The following is a 21,841-nucleotide window of genomic DNA, read 5'->3' on the forward strand; positions in this document are numbered from 1 at the left end:
TCTGTTTCTTAGCCCCAGCCAATAACATCAACGAAGATTGTATCAATTGCAAAACATTCAGTTTGTTAGCATTAAATAGGTAAGCTGTTTAAGTAAGTAAGCGTAGCATTTTATCTAATGCCTAAGTTAATTTTATCTAATGTTTAACCGATTTAGGCAGTTTGTGCAAGATGTATATGACTGTGGAGAATTTATATAAAAAAAGAAAACATTATTACAAAAATAGGGAAATGTAGATGACCAGCTAATAGACGAAACTTCTTCCATGTGTAAGAAATTAGAGATAAACTAAGGATTCAAGATTTGCGAGGAATCGATCAAATAAAAAACAAACTCGTCTTTTTATCAAACTGTAACTCAACCAACCCGCATAGCCACTTCCTGAAGAAGACAATATATTTTATCGAAACGTTGGCAAAAAGACGAGTTTGTTTTTTATTTGACCGATTCCTCGCCAATCTTGAATCCTTAGTTTAACAATTTAAGGTCACGAAACCTATATATTCATTAGAGATAAAGGTACTTTTTCTAGGTTGGTTTTTGAGAAACACTTCTAAACGTTTTAGAAAATTAATTAAAAAAAATCCTCGAAAAAGTGCAGGTAACGTTCGCTAAATGTTTTATTAATATTCACAAATCTGGTATGAACAAAACGATTTTTTGTGTAAAAGAAAAGGCACATAATACAGGCAATTTTTTGTTTTTAATTCCCAGAGTTCTGTACATCACATTCTAAGGCCGTTAACGAAAAATAACCTAAAGGTCAAATCTTTAATTTACAATTTTATAAAATTAAGAAAAAAATAAAGTTGGGTAATAATGGGATGTAAGTTTCCATCTAGTTGTTAGCCGCCGTTAAGAGTGAAAGCGACGACGGCGGAGGCGTGAATCTGACAACACAGTTAATTGGTAAACATGAACGTGCTGCCGTTAAACTTGTTGCCTTGGTTATCAATGTTCCTTTTTTGACCTGCACGAAATCAAACTGAAAGTGAATTCAACAGTGGGGATTTTCTGCTTATCAATTTAATTAATTTTGAATAAGATAGTTTGGAAAAAAAATATATATACAGGGTGTTCAGCATAAGACTACGGTAACTTCGGGAGGCGATATATAATAAAATAATATAAAAAGAAGAAATTGGTGTATGATGTTTAGCTAGCTTCTCCACTATTCCCATATGTTGGCATAATGATAGCAAAACGGAACTAAATATCTAATGAAACTGTAGACTTTAAACTGGCTTTTCTTCTTGTTGCATTTATTTATTTTTATAAGTCGTGTTAGGATAAAACATTTTTTAACTCGGGGATTAGAACGATAAGTAAGTTCTTGATTACTTATAAGCTCTCCACAACCGCCTAGTTCCAAAAGTTTGTTGAGTAGTTAAAAAAAATCTGTTTTATTCAATTTATTTAGCATATTTGTAAATTAACTAAAGAATAGCACACAGTCCTAAACTCGTTAAACGAAAATCCTTTCTTTTGGAATAGGTACCTAACGCTCATTTAACATCTTACACCAATTTCTTCTTTTTATATTATTTTATTATTTATAATGTAAATTATATATTTTTGAATATAGTTCTTAAATAAATTAATTATTAAATTACACGTTTGCAAAAAGTCGTACTTGATTTGATGATTCTGATCAGTTATATTCTTATGGTAGGTGAATTCCTTTCATGACGCCGACGCTGTTTTGAGGCCTACTTTTTTGCAATTAATCACAGATTTCTGCATCAATTTTTAAAATAACCCCAATTATTGTATACCGTTCGAAAGGTGATCGTATGTAGATGTTTTTCCTGAATAGTGCACGGTTTTTTCATATAAAATGTTTTTGAGAAAAATGAAGTCAAAGTTTTTGGAAAAAATTATAAACTTGCTATTTCTTATGTTTGGGCCACAAAGTGAAATACTTGATATTATTATTTTGAAATATAAATTAGCTTATTTAAAAGGAAATTTAACCTTCTTTCTAATGAGCTAATTGAAATTGCTGCAGCTATAATAGTTTGAGAAATATAGACAAATGTTTGCTAAAATATAGTAGTACCTTGAAAAAACATAAAATTAAAAATATCTACAAAACGGAGCCGAATCGAGCCATAGTTTATATGGAATTTTTTGTTGCAAATGATGCACAGAATCGCCTCCCGAAGTTACCGTAGTCTTATGCTGAACACCCTGTATATATATTTCTACAGATCACTCTCTATAAAGAGAGAATAGCGAGACAATTCTAAAACTGAAACGAATTGCACTCAATGATGTTAAACAAATGCAAGACATATTTGGTTGCATTTAGACAAATGCTAATACTAATCATCGGTGACAGAATTCTGACGATATTGTATTGTATGGCTATTTCATCACTTTAAGGTTTATTTTTCGAAATATCTGGTTTCCAAAAACTTACTACATTAAAAAAGGTTATTAAACTCCTAGTCCGTCCAAAGAGAGAATATTGTACTCCGATTTAAAGTCCACAGTATCTTTGCATGTTATCTGCGGTATTGAATGAATTGAACGCAAAATTGCCTCAATTTTATATATTTCTAGGTCCTGTTCCTGTTCCGAAGTTAGACCCATTAGGAAAATATAATTTGAGGAAATTAGAAAGTACGAATGTTTAAATTTAATACAGTTAAACTCAGAAACATCAGAGGAACATTAACTTTTCTCTGGGGTCTTCACAGGTACGATCTATTCACAAAGTCAGTTCAATCTAAGAAGCAATTTAAATTTTAAAACCTTCAGATTATATCAAGAAAAGCGATTAAAAATTTATTTTCTTCTAAACAATATGTGTGCAATTAAATTAAAAAAATTAACGCATGATCTTTAAAGCTTAACAATAGATGAGGGCAACCGCTTTATTTTCGGTATAAATAATAAGAATAATCGTTATCAAATGTTGCAGTAGGGCTAAACATCTCAAGGCTATGACCCAACCAAGGCTCACTGTAGCTCTAGGCAAATTAGATTAATACTTCATATATCAGTATTTAACCTTAAGCAATAACTGACCTCTTTGTTCATGCAAAAAAACAAAAAACAAAACAACTGAAGTATGAAAATTAAAGATGTCTATTGTTGATTATAATTATAAACTTTAATAGTATTTATTGCGAAATGTTTCACAATATTTGACGAGAGATTAAACCCACAGACAAGATTAATATCAGATTCAATCGAATACACACAAAAGGTAATATCAGGAGGACGGTAAAGGCGAGCAGAGACCATCAAGATTGCATAGTACTCATTGCACACTGACTAGCTCAAGATTCTTGCAGAAAGATATTTTTTGGAGCAGTTTATAATGTATTACGGTCAAAACAGTTTGCTTCTGCGCACAAAAGGGCTAAAAGAAGCACTGTCTCCCTCTTGGCGCTCCTTTTCTTACTTTAGCAGCTCTGCAAGTAGAGATATCACCATGATTTACAGCAGTCACTGCAAGTAGTTCTTCATTACAATCTACCTCTCACCATGTGAATCTAAATACTTTTCAAATTAATTTTTGTAGTCTGTTCTTCAGGCATAAAACGTCTTCTACGACTGATTCCACACCAAATCCATCATCTTGTATTCTTCTTCTTCTTCTTCCTTTGGCACTACGGCCCTTGTAGGACCTTGGCCTCCTTAAGCAGATTAGACCAGCCGTCTCGATCTACTGCCTTTCTTCTCCATTGGTGTATCTGCATTTTTTGGAGGTCATCCTCCACATCTTGCAGCCAACGGAGATAGTTCTAAGGACCTTCCTTTCCCAGCAATTTAGTCTACTTTCATCGGCCATCGTCAGCGCCCACGTCTCCGAGCCATACATAATAACAACCGGTCTAATAATCGTTTTATAGATGACCGCTTTGGTCCTTGGTTTTTTGAGCGTTGACACACAGTCCATTCTCGGCAGCGTTTTTCTCTAGTTCTATAAAGGATGATTTTAGTGACGCTGCGGATCGAGCTATCTTGTATAGAGGTTTAAAATAGGGTCTTTCGCTACACTTTTAGCATCAAGCTGTTTGTTGACCCACTTCTTGTTCAGAATACATTACAGGTTATCTTTCTCGGAGTTGATTCCCAAACACTCTTATCTCTAACGCTCTTTTCTCTATTAATTGTTTGAAGTTGAGGTTTGCTTTTGAGCGTTTTTGGCATCGTCAGATAGCGTGTACTGGTTGTACCCTCTACTTGTCTCAACAACCTCATTTCCATAGCCTGCAGGCGACTGTTTAAGAGCCTATTTTTTTTTTTTTTTTTTTTTTTTTTTTTTTTTTTTTTTTTTTTGGCGCATCAACAGCTGAGGTCATTAGCGCCCGGAGCTTTTTCCAGTGCACTGCCGGCCTCCGGACAGTGTTCTCTCGTTACAGACAACACTGTCCATCACCGGACAGTGAGCTGTAAGAAGCTCCTAGGAAGAGAAAATCTAAGGGTCAGCTGCTGGATTCGAACCCGGGACCTCCGCGTGGGAGTCCAGTATGCTAACCTCATAGCTAATCCCTTCCCTTTTAAGAGCCTATTGTGAGCTACCTTAAGTGAGAATGGGAACAAATGTTGAACATTAACTGTCTGATTTGTCTCCTTGGACACTCCTCATTTTACTCAGAAACGTTTTGTTTACAGCGAAGAAAGTCTTCATTGCAGCCAAACATCCTTGACTTAGTTTCCTTCTTAGATCCTTAATTCCTTAGTTCCTTACTTAAAACAAGGAACACACTTTACCCGATGCTCAATATCGTTTCTGGATATCACAGTTCTTTTGAATTGGAAAAAACATTCATAAGAAAAACCGTCACAAAAACAATTAAAACAAGAAAGGAACAGATAGAATTAAAGAATAGGTCAGTCAACAAGCCCTAGATCTGCGTCTAGGATTAAAGAATAGGTCAGTCAACAAGCCCTAGATCTGCGTCTAGGATTAAAGAATAGGTCAGTCAACAAGCCCTAGATCTGCGTCTAATTGACAGCCACACGAGACTTCCCTCTTCTTCATAACTTAAGTTATAATTTTTTTTTTAATTAGGCCATCCATTTAATTGTGGCTTTTACTATGCTATTCTTGCAGCGTCATTCTGGCAATTGACGTTAATTGTTGTTCTTACAAATCTACAATACAACATGCAGAATCTCCACCAATCAACCAACCAGAAATGTCTCTTTTCAGAAAGGATTTTCACTATCGGTCATCATTCTTTCATCAGTTATAGAAAGAGACTAGCCTGTCTATCAACTCCGAGGATTCATTTATTTACATCTTTACGAATGACTGTTTATTTGTTACTTCAGTTTAAAAAACAATTTCTACAATTTGTATGATTAAAAACGGGTATCAAAATTATATAAAAAATTCGCTCGAAGATTCAGTTTAAAGTTTGTTTAAGATGGTTGAAATAAAACTTCTAGGGTGAAAGAAGTAACTGTAAAAATTATAAAATGAAAGAATAAACAAAAACTATTAGAGTCATTAATAATAAAATAAAAAGTTACGAAATAGCCTGAGGTTACCACGACCAGCTCTATAATAGTTTTTTAAATGAAGCGCACACTTTAAATTTGTTGATCCTTAAATATACGCGCGCACACATTCACAAAATTATAGCATTCCTTATAAGATGTTTGTTACTTTGCTAATATACTCTTGTGTAAATGGGTAACTATTATCCATTAATACAAAAATGCAATTAGGTAACATTTTTATTTTATTACTTCGTCTTATTTTAAATGTTATTATTTTCTTTTATTTTTCAAGTTTACTCATTTTTCTCCCTTATTATTTACCTGTCAAATAGGTTGAAAGAGCATTCATTACCTAGACTTGAACCGAGATAACATAATTTAAGACTAATAATGAATAAAAGCTGATTAATTTGATTAAAGCAATGGTAGCGTGGTGTCGAGCAGGTTTAGGGTTGTGCCGCGCTAAACTGTTGATTCTTAAGTGTCTTATTCAAATAGCTAATCATAAAGAAGTCTTCTCTCTATTCCTTAAAGGAAGGAGATGATGATACCTCTCCCACTAGGACTTCAGACAGCTGTTATACTGCTGAAAAAGGGCATTTAATGCAACATCCACAGAGCTTGGCGTACATTATGAGCTATATTTTAAAAAGTAACATTCACTTGTTCACTATTTTATAAAACATTTTAATTTAAAAAAATCTTCTTTCTTTAGTCACCATAAAATACGTCATGCTAGTCATATATATCTATAAAAAAAAATTAATATCCCACTTACAGTTTATGTGTGAGGTTTCATTCATTTTCTCTGATTACCTTGGAGTTTTTTTGTGTTATCGACATTTATTTATTTATTTGATTTATTTAAGGAGTAAAGTTCATATTTTATTGCAGTAAATATATAAAAAGTATGACATCTTAGTATTAAAATGTAACTGTTTATAAATAAAGGTTTAACAGAAAATATTTTAGCAATTCGACATATTTATTTAAAAAAGGAACTATTTACAACGTATTTTTAAATCAAAGTACAAAAAGTGTGATTGCTTGTTTAAAGGAGATTGACAATTCCTGCTCAACTTTGTATGTTTGTATTCATGAGCTTGAGATGTAGGATTGGAGCCCGACTTGTAGTAGCAACATCAAGAAACTTCAGACAACGTAAAACAAATTTCTGAGACTCGCAACAGACTCTCCACGACGCACTAGAATTGACTCACTCCACAGAGACTGCATCCATTATCCCTGTACACTCCTACATCCAAAATTGTCTGCTGAAACTCCTTTCCATCCTAGACTGCCATCCTAATCCACTCTGCCGCGATATAGCCTCCTACAGATCCTTCTATCCACAACACTTCCTTCTTATCTTTCTACTGTAGCTGCAGGTTTTTCCTTCCTTTTTCTCTGCATTCTCTGTCCTACTCACTTAACCTTTCTTGTTCTTCACTTTTTAAGAAGGTTAAAATGTATTATACATTATACTTCTGTATTTATTTTATGTATACATTGATCGAAATAAATATTTATCCAAAATTCAAAAATTCAATGAGATGTAGGATTTAAAGAGGGTATTTGTGAAGAACCCCTTTGCAATCAAATTATCTGAATTTGGTACACTAATATTATTGTATCGATAATTTTCGATTGTACCATCAATAAATGTTTTGAAACTTAAAAATGATTTCTATGAAAACTGGTCCAGCAAAACTGTCATTGATGACAAAGACGGTTCGAAAGTGCGGGAGTTTACTTTTATAATTGGATAAATTCTAAAAACCATTTATAAAATTAATCTTCGAACCGTCTAAGAAACAATCCTTTTTATGAGCACGATTACCATTCATTCCTTCTTACAACGACTAGATGAAAGTGAAAAGTTTTTGGTTTTGTAAGAAGAGTTGACGATCTTGGTGAATGGATGTGTAACCGTGTAAGGCCGAAATTGGAGATTGTCAAGATTCACTAGGAGAATTTTGAGATTTATATATCGCTTGGTGTAAGTCCGAAAAAATTGCTAAATATCCTTATTTCTGATTCCTTCACCATGCCACTGATAGTGAGCGTTGAATAGAATTATTTTTGTTACGTTTTAAATCATATTTTGTTATTATAACATATATGACCAAATAGGAGGAAGCTTCAGTAACAGCACATATAAATAAACTGTTGAAATTAAAACGAACAGCGCATTCTAAATGAGAAAAGAAAATAATACCAATAATAAACTTAATTATGTGGTTGACGTTATACGATCTTATTGCAACAACTTAAACCAAATATCGGTCTTTCACCAAGTGAATCTTGACATTCTCCAATTTTGTTCTTCCTTGGTAAAAAATACATAGTTTCCTATTGTATATATTTATCTTTAACTTCAAGGCATGCCAATATTCATGGGTCATTAAGGGCCCCGAGCTTTATTCAGTGCACTGCCGGCCTCACATGAAGAAACAATCTAAAGCCTAACAGCTGCATTCGATTCTGGGATCTCCAGTGTGGGAATCCAGCTAGCGCTGACCACGAGCTATAATTCCCTCTCTGACAGATTTCCTTATTCAGTCCTTTTATTAAATGCACTCGCTGAACACTTTAATAACGACCACAGAAATCTCATTTCGTGAGAATGAATTTTACTTGCGGTTTTACAAACTAACCATAATCAATTATGCAAAGCCGCTATAAGAAAATGGAATTACAATCTGTTGCTCGTATATTAGATTCTCCCTTCCCTTAATATTAAATACTAATGTTGTCCTTCAATGTCACTAAATGATTTCAAATACAAACTTGAATTTATGAATAGCTTCCATAGAAGCTCCTATCAGAGCCGCGACTTAGTATGGGTAAAAAACTAACTTGTTTAGATTTGCTAGTTTGTGCGCTCCTAACTTAGTAATAACTTTATATCATCAGCATGTGTAACATGTTGGAAATGAAACCTAATTTCCCATTAATCAGCGGGATACATTTGTTACTAAACATCTGTAACAAACGTTTTGTTAAATTTACTCTAAATGATCGAGAGATTGCAATTCTGTTCTGATAAGTGGTGGATGATAAGTAAGTTCTGAAAGTTTCAGCTAGGATTTCTAATCTAGATTTAACATTATAATTTTGTCCAAAAATGCGAACAAAATATTGGAAGGCGCTGTTTTAATTGAGGTAGCATTTTTTACTGAGATCTTTGCACATTTTTGGTAATTGTTTTTGTAATATTTTCTACCTTCTTACAAACAACATACACATTTATTCCTTCAGACTAAGACCTTTTTCGTGTGTTTTTAAGCGACCTCAGAGAGCATAAATTGTCGATAATACTCAATTTAGAAAATTTCAAAATTGGCGTTTTGGCAAAGGCTAAATAAAAGGTTTCTTCTCTTCAGAAACATATGCAAGCCGACTGTATTGTGGATTTCAAAATTTACGGAAGGGAAGGGATTAGCTATGAGGTTAGCATACTGGACTCCCACGCGGAGGTCCCGGGTTCGAATCCAGCAGCTGACCCTTAGATTTTCTCTTCCTAGGAGCTTCTTACAGCTCATTGTCCGGTGATGGACAGTGTTGTCTGTAACGAGAGAACACTGTCCGGAGGCCGGCAGTGCACTGGAAAAAGCTCCGGGCGCTAATGACCTCAGCTGTTGATGCGCCAAAAAAAAAAAAAAAAAATTTGCGAAACAGATTTAAATAAATTTAAAATTAATTTATTACGAAGTGCCTGGAATGTTAACTGTGCTCTTTCATCAAGGTATATTGTAATTGTAAAAGACATAAAATAAATGAAAAATAATATTTAATAAATATTAAGAGTAAAAAAAGGAAATAAATTCAACATGAATTGTAAAATATGAATAAAAAATTTTCTGAGTTGATTGCCAAGTTGGCAACAAATCAGTTGTTGACTATTATGTTGTTGACCTTGGCAATGTATTCCAGTGACTCATCAACAGGACCAGTGATTCAAATTTGAATATTTAATGAATGCACGTGATGTCTGAGAACCGTTAAAAATGTCCTAATTTTTTTTCTAGATGCAATTAACATTCTGCCAAAACAAAAAACTAAATTTTTAAATCCATGCGTTTTTTATTTATTGCGAAATTGGCGGATTGTTCATCATCGAGTCCAGCTGTTAGAAGGGTCGTTTGGAAAGTGCGTGCAAAGTGAGAGAGATGGCACCACTGGCCCCTTATCGAGGTTAGGTTTAGTTAGTAGCATCTCTTGGAAGAACACACGCCAAGTTTCAGCCAGATCGGTCTATTTCTTTGTGTTTGGCATTCGTTTGAATCGAGGAAGTCGAGTGATTTTCAAAAAATGGACGAAAAAGAATTTCGTGTGTTGATTAAACACTACTTTATGAAAGGTAAAACGCCTCAGGAGACTAAAGAAAAGCTTGATAAACATTATGGTGACTCTGCACCTTCGATTAGAACAGTTTATAAGTGGTTTCAAAATTTTCGGAGTGACCATATGGGCACAAGTGACGCTGAACGTTCTGGACGCCCTATTGCGGTTACTACTCCAAAAAACATTGATAAAATCCATGATATGGTGATGGATGACAGAAGAGTGAAGGACCGTGAGATTGCTAGTGCTGTGGGCATCTCGAATGAACGGGCACATAATATTTTGCATCAACATTTGGACATGACAAAGCTATCCGCAAGATGGGTGCCGCGATTGCTCACGCTTGACCAAAAACGAAATCGTGTGAAGTGTTGCAAGGACGGTTTGCAGCTGTTCCAGAAGAATCCGCAGGACTTTAAGCGTCGTTTCGTCACTGTGGATGAAACATGGATACATCACTACACTCCTGAGACCAAAGAACAATCTAAACAAGGGGGAATATGCGCCAAAAAAGGCGAAGACCGTTCCTTCGGCCGGAAAGATTATGGCGACTGTCTTTTGGAATTCGCAAGGAATAAGCCTCATCGACTATCTGGAAAAGGGTAAAACTATTACAGGTGCATATTATTCATCGTTATTGGACCGTTTGAAAACCGAGCTGCAAGAAAAACGCCCACGATTGGCCCACAAAATAGTCCTTTTCCATCACGACAACGCATCAGCTCACACCTCAGCAGTTATGGTCGCAAAATTAATGGAAATAGGGTTCCAACTCGTTTCACATCCCCCCTATTCTCCAGACTTGGCTCCCTCGGACTACTATTTGTTCCCCAATATGAAGAAATGGCTGGCGGGAAAAAGATTTTATTCAAACGAGGAGGTGATTGCAGAAACGAATGGCTATTTTTGAGACTTGGACAAATCCTATTATTCGGAAGGGATCAACAAACTAGAGCAGCGTTGGACGAAGTGTATAAGCCTAAAAAGAGATTATGTTGAAAAATAAAAAAGGTTTACCCCAAAAAATTATGTAGTTTTTATTTTTGCACGGACTTTTCAAACGACCCTCGTATTTTCAAATCAGGTGTTCATTTTAGTGTGATTTAATTTTTACCGGGAGAAAAAATGTTTGGTTATAATTGGAATATTGGTTTATCCACTTATTTTTACACATTTTTTTTTATACCAAAAGATCAATCTCAAATAAATTAACAAAGAAAATCTTAATTCTCAATCCGACAATCATTCACGAACTGAAGCCAAATATCTTTCTCTAACGGTCAAACGTTCACGAACCGTGTTTTTTATTTTTTATTTTTTTTTGCAAAATCTCTAACGAATTGATACGCATACAGATCTAGAACTTCTATTTAGAAATGGAATCCTGTGTTCCAAAAAAGGTTTTTTAACGCAGAAGTTTAGTGTTTTTTTTGTTTTTTAATAATATGAATTAAGAACGTAATTCAAATTCCAAATTCGAAAAGCAAGCGATTGAGCGGTAGTACTACTTTTAACACTTTTGTTACTTTAGCGATTTTTTTTCGTTTAAACTCATAGAGTGCAAGAACTAGATTTCTCCAATTCACTTAAGAGTTAACAAACGATAACTAGCAGCAGGAAACATCGATAGAAACAAGAACGAGCGAATTGATTGGTATGCTCAGACACAATTGAAACATTTATCCAATTCATCTCTAAAAAAAGGTGACGAAACAAGGTTGAACAAGCATCACGGTAGCCGAGCTGGTTAGAGGCGAGACCTGCGACGCTAATATGTATTGTGGTACTGGGTTCGATTCCCGGTCTTAGGCCTTGGATTTTATTTAATGGTTAATAAAAGAAATTTACAGTAATGTATGTTTGCTAGTCGCCTCCGTCCACGACACCTAATTGGTAGTTGGACGTTAAGCCCCGCCTGAAAAAATAGGCTATTACTTTACTTTACTAAAGGTGACGAATTTTTTTTATAAACATGCGCCTAATTATAATAAAATTTCAGTTAAAAAAAAAAGTCATAAATAATTAAGAATACAGGAAATGTAAGTGGAGAGTAAAATAAATAAATAAATACTTGATCTGCAGTATGTGTCCTTGTCAATAAATACAGTAGAGTACGCATGTTCCCAAATACGGTGCTACACGCATGGTAAAACTCCAATTTATTTTAGAATTTACCGATTCATTGCGTTTGCAAAGACAACGCGCCGTTTTATATATTTCATATAGTTTATAGCCCCATTGTTTTATCTTTCTACTTGAATACATTTACACAAAACTTTCCCCTTAGTTCTAATGATAGTGCATATTTTAGATTTAATGTTCGCATTAGAAATATCCATTGAGAAAATGATTTTCACTAATTGGTCCTAGGCGTGATCAGTGCAATCAAAAGCGTTAAGTTCAATTTTGATATTTCGACCCAATGCCACCTAAATATATGTGTATTGAATGATTTGGGCCACTTGACCATTATTATAGCGATTATTCAAAAACTTCGGCAAAGATTATTTTTTAAATTGGTTACCTAATTGCGAAAAACAGTTCAACATCTTTTATTTGAAACATTTCCTCGTTAAACTACGATTAAGTGTATTTCCAGGCGAAGAGGTTGGGTGGGTTTTATTGCCAAGTGCTACTTCAATGCACTTTGTATGCACTTTCACTTATTAAATATTTATAAGGATTGAATACATAAGTAAACTTTAAAGAAAATTGGCAGAACGGTTTACAATAGATTTGAGAATTTAAAATTAGAATGGATTTTTGTCGTTTTCAACGATTTTTTTACGAAAATAGTACTTTTAAAGTGATTAGATGTGATATTGAAGTAAAATGTTTTTAAGTTCAAATTTATAAGTTTCTAGAAAATTTAACTAGTTGAACTGAGAGATAGTCAGTGTTCACGCAGGTTCCTTTCTTGTTTGCTTCAATGAATTTTAAATAAACGTATATCTATTTCATTTATTACGAGCGGTTAGAGGTGAGAGGCGCCACGGTAGCGAGCGGTTAGAGGCGAGACCTGCAGAGATAATATGTATTTGTGGTACTGGGTTCGATTCCCGGTCTTAGGCCTTGGATTTTATTTACGAGGGTCGTTTGAAAAGTCCGTGCAAAGTCAGAGAGATAGCACCACTGGCGCGTATCGAGGTTATGTTTAGTTAGCAGCATCTCTTGGAAGAACACACACGAAGTTTCAGCCAGATCGGTCTATTTCTTTGTGTTTGGCATTCGTTTGAATCGAGGAAGTAGAGTGATTTTCAAAAAATGGACGAAAAAGAATTTCGTGTGTTGATCAACTACTTTATGAAAGGCTATACGCCTCAGGAGACTAAAGAGAAGCTTGATAAACATTATGGTGACTCTGCACCTTCGATTAGAACAGTTTATAAGTGGTTTCAAAATTTTCGGAGTGGCCATATGGGCACAAGTGACGCTGAACGTTCTGGACGCCCTGTTGAGGTTACTACTCCAGAAATTCTTGATAAAATCCATGATATGGTGATGGATGACAGAAGAGTGAAGGTGCGTGAGATTGCTAGTGCTGTGGGCATCTCGAATGAACGGGTACATAATATTTTGCATCAACATTTGGACATGACAAAGCTATCCGCAAGATGGGTGCCGCGATTGCTCACGCTTGACCAAAAACGAAATCGTGTGAAGTGTTGCAAGGACGGTTTGCAGCTGTTCCAGAAGAATCCGCAGGACTTTAAGCGTCGTTTCGTCACTGTGGATGAAACATGGATACATCACTACACTCCTGAGACCAAAGAACAATCTAAACAATGGGTTACCAAGGGGAATATGAGAAATTTATAGTAAAGTACGTTTGCTGGTCGCCTCCATCCACGACACCTAATTGGTAGCTGGACGTAAAGCCCGCCTTAAAAATAGGCATTACTTGACTAACTTACTTTTTTTGATTTATTAAGTTATTTTTAAAAAAATCTAGGGATATATCTCCAGGTAAAATGAAAAAATTACGAGTGAACTATTTGGCTAGAGAAGACAATTAGTGATCAAGTACTGGAGGATGTGGAGGTAGAGGAATTCTTGTACCGACATAGTTACAAGTGGTTCTGTATAATGAGAAGTTCTAGTCAACTAGAACATAAAGATTTCACTGCGCTTATAGTTCTTAAAGCAATAAAGTAGTCGAGGAATAAGGAAATAATAAATAGAATCATATTTATGACATTTATTACTATACCGTACATAACTAGATTTATGCAATGAAACAACAATAAATAGGTTAGCTGTCTTTTAGCGTCAGTCGTGAAGGGTAACTTTCATCGCTTCCGCTGTTCGCTTTTTTTCTACCGGATTTTACCACAGGGCTAGGCTAATAGTACCCTAAGGAACTTGCAGTTTGTTTTGTTATTATGGGACAATTTGATCGTAGCCTTTAAAATTAATAGAATTTCAACTAAATTGTGGGAAATTGAATATTAATTACTCTCGTTTCTCTAGTATCTCTATAAAATGAAAATTATGTATAACTAGGGACAACATATGGCAGAAATAATTCACAATATTTCGACATAATGGGGTTTATATGTTAAATACATCTTCGTTGGACCCAGAAGATCGGAATGGATCATTCTGAATCTCTTAGAAGAAGATGGATTTAACTTGTTTCCAAATTTTGATTATTAGTTTCGAGATAAGGAAAGATTCTTTTTTTTTGACATAAGCGTGATAATGTGCTAATAATCCAATCAAAAGTAGAGTCGTCGGGTGTTACACTTTTAATCCCTGGAAGTAGTGCGATGTGACGTTGTATTCTCAAGATGAAATCTATTTCGATTGACGACTAGCAAGGCAACAAGTCCCAAGTCCATATCCTAATTCTAATTATACTGCAGACCCTCTACCCGACCTAATACTTTCTTCACTAGCTATCGGAGGATACCGTTACATTCTGGATCCCCTTGAAACGTTTCGAAGTACGTTTTGAAGCAACTATTCAAAAAAAGGATTTAAACTATTAGCAATGAGTAGATAACAAAGAAAAAATTGTTTATAGTAAAGTATAGTACTTTACTGCTTTGATGGCCGGAATCTCACTTGAGAATCTATGTTGCTTTATACACTCAACATGTGGGGCCTCAATTCAATTTGGGATTAAATCAAAATAAAGGGTTATATCATCATACGATTTTTTTCATCTTTAAAATGTTTTCAGACATAGAAATAAGGAGATTTTCCTTTTTTCGGACAGTCAAGCGGCACTGAAGGCCCTCTCTTCCTTCAGAACCATCTCTTCTCTGGTCTGGGAATGTAAAAAGGCTCTAGAACAACTGGAGCCCGGCACAATAAAGTTCAACTGGAATGGGTGCCGGGCCATTAGGGGATTAAGGGGAATAAATTAGTTGGTCAAATGGCCAGAAATAGAGCCAGTACTCCTTTCATTGGCCCGGAACCAGTCCTGGGGATCACCAAGGGTGCACAGTTCGTGAGGCTCTCAGAGATTGGATCTGGAGAGAACATGAAAAGAACTGGGTGATGCTTCCTGGGGTCAAACACGGATAGAGTGTCATGCCCTTGCTGTGTAAACAAAGAACCAAAGAGACTCTGGGCTTGGGCAGAAATCAGATTACTCTGGGTACAGGCCTATTTACAGGGCACGGCAGGTTCTGAAAGCATCTGCACAAGATAGGGCTTATTAGCTCGGAACCGTTGTGCAGCTCGTGTCACGAAGAGGAGGAGGAAACGGCCTCTCACTTGCTATTCGATTGCGTTGCAATCGAGCGGCTGCGCTACGATATCTTTGGAAATTTGAGGCCAAATTTGATTGTATCGCAGAAGCAACTGGTAGGGAAAGTCCTCAACCTTTTCAGAAGGGGAGGTTTCATCTACTAGACTTAAATAGGAAGGCACAATAAGCCCCTTGAGGCTGCGGTGCCGTGGGGCATGGGTCCCGTCCCGCTTTTTTAAAATCTAAAAAAATCTACACTCAACATGTAAACACTACACTCAAAAAAACATGTAAAAATCTACACTCAACATGGCCTCAATTCAATTTGGGGTTAAATTAAAATAAAGAGTTATATCATCATGCGATTTTTTCGTCTTAAAAAATGTTTTCTAAACTCACAATATACAAGAAGCTATTTCCTAACAGTCTCTTTTACGGACTACGGGAATCTCTAAAAAGATATCTGCAGTAAATAAATTTCGAAAGGATCACAATAATTTCCTTACCCAGAAAGAGAAAGTAAATAAAAAGAATATGTGGATGCTGAAATCGGAGACTTTAATGGGTGGACAGGATGAATCACTTTTGCTAAACAATAGTACCAACTTGACACCACCAGCTGTAGGAAGTACATCTGTAATAAATGAAAATACAATAATGGTCGGCGGAAGATATATCGCTGTATAAGAAGTTCCCACAAGTAGGTGGTAAAAGTTGAAAGAAGTACGATTGGAATGTTGGGGGACTCTCCGGAGAACGTTACTTATTTACTGATAATCATCGCCAAAAATCGCATACCAAAACAGTAAATGCTCCTAGTTACCATCTAGCAAAGCTCCTCTAAACACTTAAATGCTCTTGACCCCAGTAATTCCTGTTCCCACTTAGCCCATTCTTAATTAAACTACCGCAATTAAAAGAAGCGACGACATCTTTCTACACTTACATTTATAAATAAACTAAGATAACTACTAATTGATTGCTCAGTGTTTTTTTATTAATCCTCTGTGTGAATAAAATCGAAAAAATTATCTGTGATTCGGCATTGAGGACGAAAAGACCGTAAAATAATCATTGCTAGAACTCCAAATTTGAAAAAGTCGGTTACTGAAAATGTTACTTCTCACAGAATAAGTTTAGAGTTTAGTAAACATTTATAAGAAATGGCTCCTACGGTTTTAATAATCGAAATAGTTAGATTTTATTTCATTTTTGCTTGTCGTATAATTGTAGTTATTGCAGTAGATTTTACAGAATTTACGCAATAGCAATGGTGCATATTCTAATTAAATTCAGATATACTGAATCGTTCAATTCATAGCAGGATTTGGACACTCATTTGGAAGTGAATGACAGAATTCGTATCAATTTTCAATTGAGAAAAAAAATTATAACAGTTGGACGGACGATAAATAGTGCGAAGTAAATTTAAGACACGTCAACATCTACGTCATTGTTGTCCTGAGTCTTCTTCAAAGCATGGCCAGTTAGTGTTCTCTCATTATGAACCTTCAAAAGGCTCCTGGGAAGAGAAAATCTTTGAATGTGAAACTGAATTCGAACCCAGGAATCTTTAGAATTAGAAATACTTGTTTTTTAATGAATAATAATAATAAACTCTTGCCGAGGTATATCTTGACAAAGTGAAAGAGAAAATTGGACGATCAGCGAAGCTGCTGGATAACAGGTAAGCAATTCAACCACCAACAAAATAATCCAAGGACTAAATACTTTTTTACTTTTTTTTAGAAGGAAGAAGCAATAAATCTACTCGCTCCAAAAGTGTTTTAAGACCTTCATATTTGTACAGCTAAAAGCTGCAATTTGTCCGGCACCACTCCAAAATGGCATTTATTAAGAAAGAAATTTGAAAGGGAAGAACACAAATTACAGGTGAGTCTTTAATCTCCTACCACTATAAATGGTTTGAAAAAGATTAAGATGGAGAAAAAAGAAGAAGTTGTAATTGTAGAAATATTAAGTAGTTGGCTGAACATTTTTTTAAAATATGTTATTTACAAATATACTTAATATACTTTATTATAATAAATGATATTTTCTTTTTTTAGAAAGATTTTTTGATATTTACATACGCACACAGATTGTGGTTAAATTTAGTATGTAATAGTTTATTTGGAGTAATATTTATCTCTTACAAATACAACTTAATGTTCATTGTTTTTGTTGGGAAGGAACATTAACAATAGTTATAGTTATCAGAACAGTTTCAAAACCGCCTTTAAAATGAATCTGGCAACAGGAGTTGGACCGTATTTTGTTGAGCAGATGCTATGTTTGAAGACTACTCAGGTTGGCACGAACCAAAGAATATTATACCTAACTAACATACATCATGTGACTTTCTTAAACTGGTATTCTCATAGTTGTAAGTCAAACAATTCCTTCAAACTTAAAATGTTTGACAATATGGATTAATTCTCACCAATATTATAGTTTGTAAAGCCATAAATTACATTAAAATGACCTCTTAGGAGCCTAACCCGAGATCTGTTAAACAAATTTTTGTGAGTAAAAGTGACAAATATTTGTACAATAAAATCTATGTGCAATAAGAAGATTACCGAAAATTGCCTTGTTAGTAGAAATCTCAAAAAGTGAACCATCCATTGAGAAACCGTTTGAGATATTTGTTTAAAGTGGTAATTTCGCAGCACAGTTCTGTAATAATAAGCAAGTGGTAACACTGTAAATTATACAATGATGGCGCAATAAAGAGAATTTTTTTTTTTTTTAACTTCTCACACTTGAATTTTCCAGGAAAAAGGTTCAAAGTAACAATTCTAGATTTATATTTATATTTAACGGTGCTCTCACGGACAAAATGTAACATCTTTCAGAGCAGTTTTATAGAAATACTTTCGCAGCTGGTGAAATAAAACGAAAATTACATTTCTATCATGTTTTTCACAGAACTTTTGCCACAACTCTTTGATATGTTCCTCCTACGAGTTTCATTTCTAATTATACAGGATCTCACTACTTTTGATTGAAGAACATCTGCACAGAGTGCTTGAAACCAATTAAACTAATAGCTATTCCTCTTTATGCTTGATGACAGCTTAAAATTATTCATTTTCACATTAATTATATAAGCGCTAAATAATAAAATTTAATTACTAACGCTGTTTAAGAAATCGATATTTATAATCTGCATAATTATGACTTAAAAGTGCTAAATATTACGGCAAGGATGCTGCAAATTTACAGATCGTTCTTGACAGGCTTATTAAAATTTACAATAGCCTGGAGGCGGTTCACTTGACCATCAAGCCAAAACAAGTGTAGGCAGGCATTTTAAACACCATTCTCCAAGGCATCGTATCTCCCCTTTACTTGTCCAACTTCACAATTTTGGTCTAAACTTGTGCTTTCTGTCTCAGATTGTTTTATTATCTACTTTATTGCATTCTCTAAAAAAAGAAGATGTAAAATTGAGAATGCAAAAATAGTTACTTTCAGATCGATGCGCGATTACTAAGGATGTATTTCAAACTCAATACGAGAAATTCAACAGCATCCGCGCACAATTTTTTACATTTAGGAGATCAAAAAGTTTTTAATGTTACTTGAACGACAAATTTTTTTCTTTGTATTCTCATTATCACTTATAGTTAATTATCCGAATTATTTTTATTATTTACTATTTATTTCTCTATTAGTTACACAAATTTTATAAGTAAATGCACATAACGATTACCCAATGATAATAATTTATCCAAACTATAAAACCGGATTTACACAATCCACTTTTGGCGTACTTTCACGAATGATTCATTCATAGTGAAAAAAGGCAAGAGAAATGTGTAGAGCGTCGAAAGTAATCATCCAGAATGACGGATGAACAGCCTGTATTCATGATTCATCTGCAGTGAACATGCGAGCAAAAAAGTGAATCACAGATTTTTATTAATATGGCTGTCACTTGTCAGCTGTTATCAACTCATACCTTTACTTCTATTTGAAATCTAAGAAATTATTATTGTTTTTATTTTTGGGTTATTGCAGAATTAATTTAATTTTGTTTTTTTAATCAAAAGTATTTATATGGAAGGCAAAACTTTAGAGATTTTTGATTTAGTTTATTACTTTCAAAGTAATGAAATATTACCATTTCATTTTGGATGATTCGAGTCAAAATAAAGTAAATCTGACTTTATTTATTTTTGATCGGGTAACCCCGAGTTACCTTATACTTAATTTGAGATTTCGCCGTCCGTTTAATCTTAATCCACAAATTGTGGGTTAGATGAATCAGTACTCTATATTCCTGCCATCCTTATAGCTTAACCGAAATGAAAATCACGTAATCCTTCTCTAATCATTTTCTTGCATTCATTCTAATCGGTTGCTGGAGTATATTATGTCTTCGTAGCGAAATGGTGCATCTAAATACCTTTATGTAATCGTATATGTCGTCAAACATTCGTTTCCTTTCTACTACATAACGTGGACATATGTATCATTATTATATGTTTGAAATTCTCCTCCTCATTGCAATCTACGCAAAGAGGAGAGGACCCTTTTGTTGATCCTGTGAAGATACGATTCACACACCGCCGTGGTTCGCTCTCAGCCTGCTTCTGGTCGTAACAACCCATTTATTAGTGACAGTTCCCTTAAACCATGGTTGTCTAGGTAACTGATCTGCCATAATTCTATAGAACTTAGGATTAATTTAATTTATAGAAGTTCCTGAAAACATGATCGTTGTTCAAAGTGTTCAGTTTAAACATCGTTAGAGTGTTCACATACATCGAACAAATAAAAGTGTTAACAATATCACAAAATGAATAAATGGAAGTAAGTTTTTCTTTACAGCAATATACAGGGAATATATAATTATATTTATAAGTGAAAAAATAATATAATTTAGAGCAATATGACCATCAGAAAGTTGCAGAGAAATGGATCGTTTTATTAAATAATTATTTACTAGCAGTTGGTAATATTCTGATTATCTAGCAATTGAAGTTAACAATAAATTTAAAAATAAAAGATAAAACATAATCGAAAAAGCAGTCTATTATTAAAGGATTTTTTAAAAGTTCTATTAATAAGAACTAAAAAAACATTTTTATGGCAATCCGCAGTTAGAAAACTAATAAAGGAAGAAAGCTATCAGGCGCACAATAGCTGAGGCAATATATTAGAGAATCTATTCAGTTCCAGCTAGTTTGATCACAATCCAGTATTTCCTATAATCAATAAATATTTCTCAAATTTAAATAAATATTGTTCAGTGAACGCCATTATTACTTTTCTATATATGTATCTTAAAACAAAATAATAATAATAAAAACATTAAATCAAACAGTAAAAAGTTTATATCTTTTAATTTAATTTTATGAGTTTTTATATTTCCGAACGAACAGTGTGAATGAAACCTCTCGCCAAAAGACCTGTTATATCAAGACTTTAATCTACGGACGAAGAGCACGCAAGTTTCTAGTTCTCCAGGTTTAGTTCACATAAATTACAAATTTTCGAACTGAAGTTAGTTGTAACTTCACCTTTTAACTTTGTTTTTCGTTTTTAAAGCAGTGTACAGAATTTTATTACAAATTCTTTTACTTGGGTTAAAGTCTGCAAAAGACATTCGTGACTGTGGTAACATTCAGGAAATTTAAAAACTACCGGAATTTATCAGCGTTTTCAAGATCCCTAACTAAATTTTATCTTCATTCATTAGCAAAACTCTGAGATGAAGGCTAAATCAGACAATGATTATGAAAAGAAATAACTGAATTCAATAGAAGTATAAATCAACGTTTAGAAATCAAAAGAGGCTGTCCTCTTTAACTTGAATAATAAAACTTGTATTTTGTCTGCGCTACAGTTGGAAGGTCTTAAAGAGGAGTTTTTTGTTTGTTTTATTCAGGTTAATTTGAATTAAATCTATTTTGCAATCTCTAATAAATTTTACTGGAATAAAAAGTGTTCAGTATATCTGTGGCGTACATCATTAAATGACTGTCCAAATTCAATGAATTTAAATTTAGGCGCATTTTTAATGAAACAATTCTATTAATATAAATGAAAAGAAATTTAATCGGATTGTCTTAGTTCTAAATAATAAACTGTGAAATTAAAAATGAAATGCGCACTTTAAAAAAAAAGTTGGTGTGAAATACTACCACTCCTTTATCTTACGGCATCACTTTGTTAATCAATGACTATAATTTTGGAAACGTGGAATTAAATACTTTAAATCTTGGAACGTAATCAGTAGTAGATTATTAGAGATACCTAAAAATTAAATATAAAGTTATTCAGAGTAGTTACCGAACGAAATGTGTTTGCGTTTAATGCAGG

The 21,841-nt window shown here is 34.1% G+C and overlaps 1 protein-coding gene across 17 annotated transcripts in view; it reads right to left on the minus strand.

The window, feature by feature from the left end:
• LOC141450556 (uncharacterized) overlaps window positions 1–21,841 on the minus strand; it is a 542,687-nt gene that overhangs the window by 26,387 nt on the left and 494,459 nt on the right. The window lies entirely within an intron of this gene.

This window comes from Rhodnius prolixus, unplaced genomic scaffold (assembly GCF_049639745.1).
Source record: "Rhodnius prolixus isolate KJV_2025 unplaced genomic scaffold, Rpr scaffold_2, whole genome shotgun sequence".
Lineage (NCBI taxonomy): Eukaryota > Metazoa > Arthropoda > Insecta > Hemiptera > Reduviidae > Rhodnius > Rhodnius prolixus.